Here is a 13989-nt window from a genome sequence, read left to right on the forward strand (position 1 = left end):
GAAACTGTGACTGAGAGAATGAACAAAGAAGTGGAAAAACTAGAGGGACAAATATGTTTGCACCTTTAACTAGAAGCACTCAGAGAGCGCAAACCTCCACCAAGGCCATAGGGTCACTGACGCTGTAATACGTGTTTCTAAATACTGTGAAATAATCTTTCATCTTTCCCAGACAACAATAACCCCGTATCTTTCAATAGTGAAGAATCCTTAAAAAAAATTCCTGGATCCAGATCGTGATCCGGAAAATTTAATCACTTCTTCCTCTTGTCATTTCCATGCTTCATGCTTCTGTCTCTGTGTCCTCACAGTTTCCCAGCATGCCTTGGCTCTGGAGGTGTATGAGGGGGTGGAGTCTGTCCTGCTGCCCTGCCAGATCTCCTCTGTACCTCTGGGCCCCACTCTGGTGTGGAGCCGCTACGACCTCGATCCTCCAACCGTCCACCAGCGTAACCGAGCAGGTGATGCTCTGAGAGACCAAAACCAGCGTTACAGCAGCCGAACATCCATGAAGACCGACTCTCTGCAGACTGGAGACCTCAGCCTCACTCTGAGGAACCCCGTCCTCTCTGACAGCAGCACCTACACCTGCACCATCACAGCACTTGGAAACACACGGACACTGGCAGAAGTACAACTGCAGGTCAAAGGTCAGTAACAAAGCCTGAAACCTGCTGTAGATACAGGTCAGCGGTCAGAGATCATTTACAGGCTGCTCAGCTTACAGCAGGGACAGAAACAAGAGAAACACCATCAGCTGTGTTGGAGCTGTTTGCTCCACCTGTCAGCACTACAGTAGCATCAGGCTCTGTGTGACCAGCTGCCAACAAACTGACTCAGTGTGACCAACATGAGAGGCCTGAAACACTCTGGATCATCTTTACAGCCACAGCAGAAACAGATACTTCTATTCTATTCTATTCTATTCTATGCTACTCTGCACACTTGGCTGCACTCTCTGAGATGAGCTGTGACTCAGAGTTTGTGTATCTGCAGCTTGTTCTCTCAGTTCTCCTGTAGCAGCAACAACAGGAACACATCCAACACCTGTCACGGTTAGGGGCTGTGTGGAGGAAGGGGTGGACCCAAATGCAGGACGCAGGAGACAGAATAAACTAAAAACTGCTTTAATTGCAGTAGACTTAATTAACACAAACACAAAAAACACAAAATCTCCACCAGGGCAGTAAAGAACATGAATCCTGGGAGAAAGTAGAAAACAAAAAAACCAAACTAGAAACCACAGAGCTAGGGGAAACACTGAAGGTAACAAAGATGACGACGCAACAACAAACAGAGGAAAACTAAGGGCTTAAATACACACAAGGGGATTAGGGCAAGTGAAAACAACAGGGGACGACAGGTGAACCAAATGAACCTAATAAGAAAGGAGAAGTAAAACTAAACACAAAGCACAGGGAACATGAGACTGTCAAAATAAAACAGGAACTGACTAAACATAACAGACGCAGACCTAACACTGAAAACTTGATAAAGGGAACATTACACAAAAAACAACAAGGGAAACTAAACAGCATACTCAAACAACAATATAGCTATAAACTATAAGAAACACTAAGAAACATAACCTGAAAAGTACAACAAAAGAAAGCTACACAAAAGAAACTCAAAACGCTGGGCCACCGGCCCAGGACCATGACAACACCGAGTGAATAATCAGCTGTTTAATAACCAAACACTCACTGATGGAATCTGTTTCAGCTGATCTGCAGTCTCAGGTCATCATATGACCTACAGCTCACACAGCTGATTCATGTGTGTCTGTGTCCTCTCAGTGTCCCACCAGGTCTTCACTGTGGAGGTGTACGAGGGGGCGGAGTCAGTGCTGCTGCCCTGTCGGATCCCGTTTATAACCGGACCCACCACAGCGGTGTGGAGCCGCTACGACCTCAATCCTCCAACCGTCCACCGTCAGAGAGAGGAAGAAGTGGAAGGTGAGAACCAGCGTTACAGAGAGAGAACATCCATGAAGACTGACGCTCTGCAGACTGGAGACTTCAGCCTCACTCTGAGGAAACCCCACATCTCTGACAGCAGCAACTACACCTGCACCATCACAGTGAGGGGAGAAGAACCCAGACTGACAGACATTCAGCTGCAGGTCAAAGGTCAGAAACACACTCCAAACCCCAGATTTTACAACATTAGGCGAGGTTACAGCTCATGTTTTCTTATTTACAGGTAGATTTGTTTCCCTTTGATCAGAGCTTGATGCTCAGAATGAGATGGAAACATGATGGAGATATTCTGATGGAGCAGAGGACTCCAGACTTTACTGCAGGCTTTGCCAAAGTGTCAGCTGGTACCAGGAGAAAGGATGGAAGTGTTTATCAGCATTTGATCTAAATTTGTACTTTATTAGAACCGTATTTGTGACAAGCTGGTGCAGTGGTAGGTGCTGTCACCTCATAGCTGGTTCCTTTCTGTGTAGAGCATGCATGTTCTTCCTGTGTGTGGGTTCTCTGGGTTCTCTGGGTTCTCAGGGTACGGTTAATTGGTTATTCTAAATGGAGCGTAGGTGTGACTGTGAGCATGAATTGTTTCTATGTGTTGGCCCTGTGACAGGCTGGTGACCTGTCCAGGGTCTAGCCTGCCTATGACAGTTGGGATAGGGTCCAGCCCCCCACAACCCTGATGTGGATACACAGAAGAAAATGGTAAATGGACTAGCTCTTATATAGCGCTTTTCTACTCAGTATGAGCACTCAAAGCGCTATTACAACGTGTTTACATTCACCCATGCACTCCCATTCATACAAGCACTTCCATGTTTGCTAAGCTAAGTGCTTTTTTTAATTAACTATCATTCACACACATTCATACTCTGACGGGACGGTCGGAGAGCAACTTGGGGTTAAGTATCTTGCCCAAGGATACATTGGCATGTAGCCCGGAGTAGCCAGGAATCGAACCGCTGACCTTTTGATCAGTAGGTGACCTGCTCTACCTACTGAGCTACAGCCACCATGAAGGATTTGTAACACTTCACCAGTCTGTATGTGCAGTACTCCAAAGAATACTAAGAAATAGTATAGATGGAGAAACAAACAGGCATCTTAGATTTAAATACATGTTACAGTGTAACTTATTAAGGATTTGAAGAGCACAGAAACAGTTTTTATCACGTTCTGTCATTCTGAGTTCTGAGTATTGAGAAGACTTTGATCGTTTCCTGGAGGACGAGTTATTCAGTCTGATGTAGAACCAGTCCATCCTGCTGACTTTATTCTATAACCAGTGAAACGTTGATGAGCTGTTAGACCTCACACTCTTTGTCTTGGACCTGAGTAATCGTGTTCACGTCCCTCCTCCTGTTGTTGGTTTCTTACAGAGTCCTACACGTTCCCAGCTGAGGCCTGGATCCTCCTGGCTGTCCTGGCTGCTGCTGCTATTGTTGGTCTTGGAGTTTATTCATGGAAACGTTTCTACAGAGGTAGTGTGTGTGTGTGTGTGTGTGTGTGTGTGTGTGTGTGTGTGTGTGTGTGTGTGTGTGTGTGTGTGTGTGTGTGTGTGTGTGTGTGTGTGTGTGTGTGTGTGTGATGATAATGAGGTAATTCAGGTTGATATTTTCACAGCTGATACCATCAAAATCATCCTGTGAGTCGTGTAATGTCACATGGTAATTACCAGAAATAATAATCCTTGTGTTAGAAACAGTGTCCTTTGTTTTCAGGTAATAACTGTGACTTCTCACCTGGAAGCTCTTGTTGGAGTTTCTGTGTTATAACCCTGAGTCATAGCTGCTAAATATTAAATTCATTTCATAGTAATGTTTGATTTAATGTTGAGGCTCCACACACACAGGATCCATGTGTGCAGCATTGAGTCACAGGCTTCCTTGTAATCAATCCAGGCCGTGCACAGGTTGGTCAGTCTGGTCTTCTAATCTGCTCTATAGCTGTCACGATCCTGGGCGCTTCGCCCCGTGTGCCTCATGTTTCTTCTGGGAGTTGTTTGTAAGTTATGGATTAGGATAATAGTTTGTCATAGTTTTCTGTTATTTGCGTTAGTTCCTGTTTCCCCCGTGTTGTGTTCCCCGTGGTCTTGTGTTCAGTTGTCTGTGTTATTATGTCTGCTCACTTCCTGTTTTATTTTGACAGTCCCTTGTCTCGTGTGTGTTTGGTTTTGCTTCCTGTGTCTCATTAGTGTGTTCTGTCTTCTGTTCTTCCAGATGTTTCCACTCATGATCCCTTTGTGTGGATACTGTCTGTGTTCTCCCTTGTTCCTCGTTGCATCCTCGTCTTTGTCGTCACGTATTGTCGAGTCTTCCCTGCTGTGTGCTTCATGTTCCATGAATGGAGTTTGTACCTGATAAATAAAACCTGCCCCCAAAACAACTGAAGCAAGAAAACACACAGACTTGTTTATTTTCTGTTCCAGATCCTGAATCACATTTTTAATTCATCAGTATCAGTTTCTCATTTTAAAGTTTGTGTAACATTTTAACTACAAGAGAGAAAAAAATTCCATTTTAGTTCAATCCTGAATTTTTGACTCTATTGAATATTTCAGTGAAAGAAAATGTGCTCACTGCTGCTGCTGCTGCTGTCTGTGCTGCTGCTGTCTGTGCTGCTGCTGTCTGTGCTGCTCATGTTGTGCTTTGTTGTCCTCTCAGTCCCCCAGGTGGAGGTGGAGTCAGGGGTGGAGTCTGTCCAGCTGCCCTGTAAAACCACACTTCACCTGCCTCAAGAGGCTAAAGTGGTGTGGATGGATGGTTCGATCTTCAACAGGAAGGTCCACGTGTATCAGAGCGGCTCTGACCAGCCTGAAGAACAGGACCAGGATTACAGAGACCGAACGAAGATGAATGAAGACCTGCTGAAAACTGGAGACCTCAGTCTGACCCTGAGACTCCCCACAGAGAGAGAAGGAGGCATCTACACCTGCACCGTCTACAACAAGGAGAGAAAGATCCTGCTGAGGAAACAGGTGGTGCTCCAGGTCAGAGGTCAGTGAGGTAGAACTAAGTGTAAACTTGTATCAGCCAGAATGTTCTTTACAGTTTTCTAAAACACATTTCTTGAAACTTTTGACCTTTCTCAAAAATCCAAACCTGATTCAAAATAAATGCACAAAGCTCTGAATCTTCTGATGGTGCTGAATCGAGTCCATCCATCCATTCGCTTCCGCTCATCCTGTTCAGGGTCACAGGGGCTGTCATAGGGCGAGAGGCGGGGTACACCCTGAACAGGTCGCCAGCCTGTTGCAGGGCCAACACAGAGACAAACAACCTTTCACACACACATTCACGCTGTCATTCACACCTATGGGCAATTTAGTGTAGCCAGTTAACCTAACCCCAGTAAGTGCATGTCTTTGGAATGTGGGAGGAAACCGGAGTACCCGGAGGAAACCCACGCAAGCACGGGGAGAACATGCAAACTCCACACAGAGAGAGGGAGAGGCCTGGGCCAAGATGGAATCGAACCCAGGCCTTCCAGATGGTATTCTAACTGTGAGGCAGCAGTGCTAACCACTGCACCACCGTGCTGCACTGCTGAATCGAGTGTTCAGTCAAAATATGTTTAAAGTACCTGAAGTAAATATACTCATGTAATCAGCACTTTTTACAGTCATATACATGTTACTGAATCATTAAAGATGTTAATAATTTTAGTTCTTATAGAATTTTTAAATAGGTGGTATGATGTAAGAGTAGAAAGTAGTTTATACTTAAAGTACATGTACTGCAGTACATTTACCGTAGTAAATTTACTGGGTTACATTCCTACTGGTCCTGTACATGCTGCCATCCAGTGGTGTTGGCACTTTAACATGAACAGTACTGTAGTCCAGTGTTATTGATGGTGATGGAGGTATGAGGACTGGCCAATCATATTTCAGGCCTCTGGACACACCCCTGCTATTACAGGTACATTTTAATGTATTTTACATTTCTTCCTCATAATATTGTCATTCCAAGAATAAGGAAAACTATCAGTTCTTCCTCCTCATCCTGCTCCTCTTACACAAACTCCTCCTCCTCTGTCTCTCAGTTCATCAGGTGGAGGTGGATTCAGGGGTGGAGTCTGTCCAGCTGCCCTTCACCAAAGTTCACCTGCCTAAAGATGCTGAAGTGGAGTGGAAGGATGGAGACAGCAGGAAGGTCCACGTGTATCAGAATGACTCTGACTGGCCTGAAGAACAGCACCAGGATTACAGAGACCGAACAGCAATGAAGAGAAACCTGCTGAAAACTGGAGACCTCAGTCTGACCCTGAAACACCCCACAGATGGAGACAACTGGACCTACACCTGCACCGTCTACAACAAAAGGAAGAAGATCCTAATGAAGAAGGAAGTGCAGCTGAAGGTCAGAGGTCAGTGCTGTGGATGCAGGTCAGAACCAACTGTCTGTTGCTGTTTTCCAAGTAACCAGAACTTCTTCTCTCAGGAGCTCATTTCAGAGCTTCAAAGGTCCCTCCAAACAGAAATGTTAAGGGTTGGTAATATGTTCAAAGACATAACCAGGGATTAGACAGAAAAAAAACATTCTTTTCAGCCCATGCTGTAAATAAGTTAAAGAAAAAGGGAAAAATGGACACCCCAGTACTTTTTCTGGTTTATTCTGTCTCTAGTGGTGATTCAGTGTTGTCAGTGTACTTAGGTGCCACCAGGTGGCGCATAGTGAACCGGAGGAAGGTAAATCCCCTGAGAGGCAAACACTGCAGAATAAATCCTGCAGCCGTAAACAAGCTTCAGCTGTGTGCGTCTTCACCACCTGAAAAGATTATTTATTATTCTGTGGGCAGACGCAGATCGCTAACAGTCTGTAGCCCACTGTGGCCCCGGTACCGGCTTGAGATGTAGGGCACACGGGGCCATCATTGAGCTGCCCCCCTGCATGTTGGGGCTCAGGTGGGGCCCCAGTAGGGCTGCCTACACCTAGAGTGTGGTTATACTGTGGACACGCTGTGGCCTCACAATGGGCTTCCTGTGGGCTCTTCTCTACTTAGGATTGTTTGCCCACAGTCAGCCCACACTATGGCTGCCTACTGTGGGCCATGTGGGTCTGCCCAAAGGGGGCATGTTTGCTGTTAGAGTGATGACAAATGTCTCCATCCAAGCTCATGTTGTGCTTTGTTGTCCTCTCAGTCCCCCAGGTGGAGGTGAGTCCAGAGGTGGAGTCTGTCCAGCTGCCCTGCAAAACCACACTTCACCTGCCTCAAGGCACTAAGGTGGAGTGGAAGGAGGACAGTTACAGCAGGAAGGTCCACGTGTATCAGAGCGGCTCTGACCAGCCTGAAGAACAGCACCAGGCTTACAGAGACCGAACGAAGATGAATGAAGACCTGCTGAAAACTGGAGACCTCAGTCTGACCCTGAAACACCCCACAGATGGAGACAACTGGACCTACACCTGCACCGTCTACAGCAGGGAGGGAAACATCCTGCTGAGGAAACAAGTGAGGCTGAAAGTCAGAGGTCAGTGCTGTAGATGCAGGTCAAAGGTCAGAGGTCATCCTGTTAGAATGTCTGATGTTTGTGGCTGTTTGGGTTTTTCTTTGATTTGGACCCAAATGTAAAAGCTTCAGCAGATGAACTGTAGGACCAAAGTTCATGTGTCAGAGGTCATCTGAAAGGTCACATCTTCTAGTTCCTGAACATATGTTTGTTAGCATGTGGCTAACACACAGGCTAAGCTAAGTCAGGTCCAATCTGAGTAAAAGCCTTTCTTGGTCCTGATCTCTGATCAGTCATATCTGAGTCCCAGTAACTAGAAGATGATTTCTAGCAGAGCTGTGAACATCTCCACATCCTTTCTCCATGAGATCCTCCAAAGCTGTGTGAAGGTTCAGAGCTCTGCAGCTAACAGAGACTTTCAGTTTGCTGCTGTCTTCCTCTGACAGCTCCATCCTCAGGGACCGTTAGTTCTCTGTCTCACTTTCTTCCTCTGGTTCAGGCTGATGGTCTCATCTTTGTCTCTGCTTTAGTGTCTTCAGTGCTGCCTCTGTGCTGTCAGCAGCCTCTCTCTTTCTGTCTGAGCTTTTTAACTGAAGCCTTTGAGCATGGAGAGAAATCAGTCAGATTCATGGCTGCATCACAGGGTCAGATGGAGTTTGCTGTATCTTTGATGGGTGTGTTCTTGAAGAAAAAACCTCGCTGACAGAGTCTTGATGCACATACAGAGTTTACTGCAAACAACAGAACAGCTGCTTCTTCCATAGCTGCCTGGGAGAGGGAATTCAGTCGCCCTAACTCAGTTCACAAAGAGGTCACAAAGGTTATATAGTGTTGGTCAAACCCCCACATTCCTAACTTTGCCATATATGGCTATAAGAAACAGCTTCAACCCAGATGCATAACCTATAGCTGGACATATGGAAAGCTCCTTATATGGAAAGTAAGAGCGCCCAAAGGGGCCTTTGTGCTGTCCTTTGTGCTGATATCAAACCTTTACCTTCATCCCAAGTTACCCTCTAAACTCTATACAGGCCTTAAGGAAGAAAGCATACACACATATATAGAGTTTAACACAGCAGTACAGACACCACAAGTTCTCCATCAGCTGGATTATATCTATAGCAGCAAACAGCAGCTGATCAACATCTTTGTCTCTGTTAATAAAGTTGGAGCACTTCAAATAATCTGCTGCTATGCACTGAGAGCAGCGTGTACAGTTTACTAGCTAACCCCACAGAGCGGCAGACTGGCAGACTGTACGTGGGTTTTTATTGGCTGTTAGTGAGCCAATCAACAACATTCAGACCAATCAGGAGCCTGTGGGGGCGGGATGTGGAGGTGAGCTTGTACAGCACATGTGCCAAACTCAAAGTCCACCACTTATACTACAAATCCCACAATGCACTGCAACAACTGCCACAAGCCCTGCGCACTAAAACGTGTTCCCTATGACACATTGATCGATGATCAGCGGATAAAAACAGCGGTCAGCACTTTTTACAGAGACATTTAAGCTCCTGACCCCCAAAAGTGGAAAACAGGGATTTTCCAAACAGGCGAGGACCTGATCGCTGACATCGGAGGTACTCAGTGTTTCTCTGATCCTCGCCTGCGATGTGCGGGGAAAAGAGCGGATTGGTGGGACGGATGGAGAAGGTGCAGAGGGACACCTGGACAGGTGAGCTGACGGTGCATCGTCACGCAGCAGGAAACGGTGCAGCAAAGTCCTGAAGACACAACGCGTCATAATCACCGTAACACAGACAGAACTTTATAAGAGGCAAAGGTTGAAATCAGCACAGTTTCAGTCTTTCTGGAGGAAACAGCTTCTGAACGTGGTGATCACACAGGTGAGACGAGCTACCTGAGGAACTCTGTCAGCTCATGGAAGGAGAGGAAAACACTGAGCAGGGCTCCGGGACAGACCGGAGTCACACCATCCGCGCCTGAAACAAATGTGCGCATCTACATCAGTATATGCGGTTCAACCCATGGTGCCTTTAGGTGCACCTCGTAAATTTAGTTATCTATACTTTGACTTAAATAATATAATTTAGTGCCCTTTTAATAGTTTGCACATTCTATACAAACTAAAGTGATACACAACATAAACACTAATACAGGCATATTTACATATCTCCAAGAATATCATAACCAGGTTGTTAGAAGCATATTGATCCATGTTCCTGCTCACAGTTCATTTGTGAAAAGACCAGCTTCAAATGGTTAATGCAACATTTGGCTAATATTAGATAATCAGGAGATAAGTCAAGTGCATTATGATACCTAGATACAATAATATGTAGGTACATGGTTGTAACTGTGTGAAAAAGATCTAATCAAACTGTTATCAATAATTAAAGGTCCTCAAGTACATCCTTAGTCATTCTCAAGTGAAATGGCTGCAGACATTTGAATTTTTGCAGCCTAGAAACAGAAAAACTGCCACAAACACTGTTTCATCAGCAGATATTCAAAAATACATAAAACATGAAATCAGATTGTTTTCTACAAACTCCACCATATCCTCATTAAGCATGTCCTCCACTACACCTGAGTCCTAAATCCTTAATCTTCAGATATCATGATGCCTTGCTCACAGTCAGTGAATCAGAGGCAGCCAAACATGTTTGAACCTCCTCCATATCTGACTGCAGGTACTGAGATCTTTTCTCTGTAGGCCTCCTTCTGTTTTGGGTAAATGGTAGAAGGACGTGCTTTACCAAAAAGCTCCATTTTGGTCTCATCTGTCCACAGGACATTGTCCCAGAAGGATTTTACTCACGTAGATTTTGGCAAACAGCAGTCCAGCTTTTTCATGTCTCTGTCAGCAGTGGGTCCTCCTGCGTCTCCTGCCACAGCGTTTCCTTTCACTCAAATATTGATGGATAGTTGGTGCTGACATTGATGCAGCCTGAGGCTGCAGGACAGCTTTAAGTTCTTTAGAACTTGATTGGAGCTGCTTATCCACCATCAGGACCATCCTGCACTGCAACCTTTCATCAGTTTTCCTCTTCTGTCCACGTCCAGGGAGATCAGCTACAGAGCTGTGGGCTGTAAACTTCTAGATTATGTTGGACACTGTGGACAAAGGAACATCAAGATCTCTGCAGATGGACGTGGAACCTTCAGATTGTTGATATTTGTACACAATGTTGGTTCTCAGGTCCTCAGACAGGTCTCTTCTCCTCTTTCTGATCTCCATGTTTAGTGTGACACACACAGACACACAATGCAAACACTGAGTCAGCTTCTCTCCTTTTACCTGGTTTCAGGTGTGATTTTTATATTGCCCTCACCTGTTACTGTCACAGGTGACTTTAAACAAGCTTGAAACAAAGTTTTTTACCCACAATTTTCAAAAGGTGCCAAAATTTCTGGAGTTTAGCCTGAAATTATTTGGATTTTGGCTTTTTTCCTCTTTTTTTGTGTTTTTCCAAAACACACAAAGAAAATGAACATGTGCATAAAAACATGTGATTGCAATGATTTTCTGGGAGACGTCATTTTCTGGAAGATTTTCAGGGGTGCCGACATTTTCAGCCGTGACTGCGTGTGAACATCCGACTCCAGACGAGCGAGCGCCTCACCTGTGACACACCTGACCGCACGTCACGGCTCCGGGATGACAGGTGTCTGTGTGAGTGGGCGTAATGAAGCATCTTAATGTGTTAAAGGGACGGACCGTGTGATCACACACATGTATGACGCAGTGAAAGCTTTTCAGGTCAAGCTGCACCTTTGAGAGGCGCAGCTGCAAAAAGGGAATTTACGCCACTTTGCATGTTACCAAAGAATGAGAGCAGGTGTGCAGCGCTGTGTTTGCAGCTTTCTGCTGATAAACTGGACACACTGCAGTTTGTCTGACTGTGAAGCAAAGAAATCAGTTTTTACCTGAAAACAACTGCAAGTTTTCATCAGCTTGAAATAGTTTCATGTTTCCTGATGTTATTTTTGAACAAAAATCTGCTCTTTATATTTGATTTAATGTGCTGAGGAAAAAGCAGCTGTTTGCAGGCCATTCAAATTCATATTGCTGATTCAAATATTTTCAGTTTTAGATGTTCAATAAATGTTAATCCTGTTCGGTCTGTGACTTAGACGTGTTTGCAGTTTTAAAGGCTCATATTTGTGTCCAAAGCTCGTTGAAGCAGCTGAAACAGAGACTGCAGTCAGCTTAAAGATGTCTGTCTTTATTGGACAGTACAGTGAGAGAGAGACAGGAGAGCAGGGAGACAGGCTGAGGACATGCAGCAAAGGGCTGAAACTAAAGCCAGGCTGCTGCTGTTGGAGCTTCACTCTGCTACATGGGACACATGTTCTACAGGCTGAGCTACAAGAACCTTTGTGCTTGGAGATGAAGCTGCAGTAAAGGTGGAGGGAGGGTGGAGGTGTGGCCCCCACACCCGTTTGTTCTGCTTGGAGATGCTGCTGCTCCACTCTGACTTCCTGCTGCTCTGAATTTCCATGATTGCACCTTTCAGAGTTTCACCTGTGCTGAGCAGAGGTCTGAACTAGGAAGCAGATTAATGTGTTAGTGCTGAGCCTGGAGCCAGAGTGAGGACTGTGTCTCCTGATAGGTCAGAGCTGGATGCTCCTCTGAATGCTCGTCTTGTGTGCAAACAGAGCAGCATCAGCAGGTACAGGAGTCTGTGAGAGTGTCCATGGTAACAGCTTCCTCCTCCTGCCAGCATGTGTGATGTAGAGGAGTCAGAGTGCAGCGTGAAGAAGGTCTGAATCGCTCCTTCAGCACGTTAGCAAAGAAAGCCTCCATGATGGAGAGGAGACGTCAGCTCCTGCCACGGCCGCTTTCATCAAACAGGAAGTTGAACAGGTGGAGGCTCAGCAGCACTTTCACATTAACATCTGTGAGAAATCACTTGGTTGGCTGAATGTCCAAAGTTGAAGCAGCTGTGTTTCTGATCCACCACCTTCATGTTTCCTTCATATTTGAACCCCCCTGTAGATACTGACAGGTAACCATGTCACACAGAGCTCAGCCTTTGAATCCAGCTGTGAGTTTGGATTTCACATTGAATCTACTGTTTCAAATCCAGCTGTAGGCCTGTGTTTGTGAGCTCATTAACAGCAGTTTGTTTAGACCTGCTGCTCCTCACAGGACAGCCACTACAAACATCTGATTGGATAGAATATGATGCATTACTGCACATTCAACACAATAGAAACATGTGCAGCAGTAATATTGCTCCATATCACACTGATGCCAACATGTTTGTGCACAATAACTACTTTGACTTTGGATCCTTTCTCTACAGTTTGGCAGTACTGCAGTTTTGTGTGCAGTCAGGTGTTTTCATAGTGTTTTCTTGCTGCTTTGACTAAAGGAACGCTTCTATCAGATTGTTCCAAATGTTCTCACATTGAGCTGTGTGATGAAGTCAGAATCAGAATCTTTATTGTCATTGTACAAAGAAGTTGCACAACGAAATTTAAAATGCATTCCTTTTTAGGTGCCTCAGACAATAAATAATAAAATAATAAAAATATGAGTGATAAAAATGATTACTAAAATACAGTGCACAATAGTAAATTAAGATGAATCTAGCCCCAATACACACACCAACGCACGCACACAGTCAGCACTACCACCCCACATCACTGTCCAAACCACACAGAGTTCAGTTCAATGATAGCCCTGGCATAAAAGCTGTTCCTCAGTCTGTTTGTTCTGGCCTTCATTGTCCTGAAACGTCTGCCTGATGGCAGTAGCTGAAACAAGGAGTGTCCAGGGTGTGAGGGGTCCTGGAGGATGTTCTGTGCCCTCCTCTGGCAGCGGGCATTGAACAGTTCCTGGAGGGAGGGCAGGGGACAGCCTATGATCTTTTGAGCCGTGTTGATGATTCGCTGGAGTGTTTTCCTGTCTGCTGCTGTGCAGCTGTTGAACCACACGCACAGACAGTAGGTCAGGATGCTCTCTACACAGCAACGGTAGAAGGACACCAGCAGATTCTGGGTCAGATAGTTGCTCCTAAGAACCCTCAGGAAATGCAGTCTCTGTTGGGCCTTCCTGACAATGCTGGTCGTATTGATACTCCAGGTCAAATCATCCTGCAGATGTACTCCCAGGAACCTAAAATCTGAAACCAGCTCCACTTCATCCCCCTCGATGAACAGAGGTTGAATGACATGTGTTGTCCTCCTAAAGTCTACTACCATCTCCTTTGTCTTAGTGGTGTTCAGGATCAAGTTATTCTCACTGCACCACCTTGACAGCCGCTGCACCTCGTCCCGGTATGCTGACTCATCCCCGCCTGATATGAGCCCCACCGCAGTGGTGTCATCCGCAAACTTAATGATGCAGTTACTGGCATGTATGGAGGTGCAGTCATGTGTGTAGAGGGTGAAGAGTAGGGGACTCAGCACACAGCCCTGTGGAGAGCCGGTGCTGAGGCTGATGGCTGAAGAGAGGTGGGGACCTACTCTTACCCTCTGGGAACGGTCTGTCAGGAAGTCCTTGATCCAAAGACAGGTGGAGCGTGGTATCCCCAGATCTGACAGTTTAGTCACCAGTCTGCCAGGAAGGATGGTGTTAAACGCCGAGCT

General features: G+C 45.7%; 1 protein-coding gene across 1 annotated transcript in view; it reads left to right on the forward strand.

Moving 5' to 3' along the window:
* Positions 1-13989, forward strand: part of LOC115777210 (uncharacterized) — a 92450-nt gene that overhangs the window by 73196 nt on the left and 5265 nt on the right. The window lies entirely within an intron of this gene.

The sequence above is a fragment of the Archocentrus centrarchus genome, unplaced genomic scaffold (genome assembly GCF_007364275.1).
Source record: "Archocentrus centrarchus isolate MPI-CPG fArcCen1 unplaced genomic scaffold, fArcCen1 scaffold_45_ctg1, whole genome shotgun sequence".
In the NCBI taxonomy this organism is placed as follows: domain Eukaryota; kingdom Metazoa; phylum Chordata; class Actinopteri; order Cichliformes; family Cichlidae; genus Archocentrus; species Archocentrus centrarchus.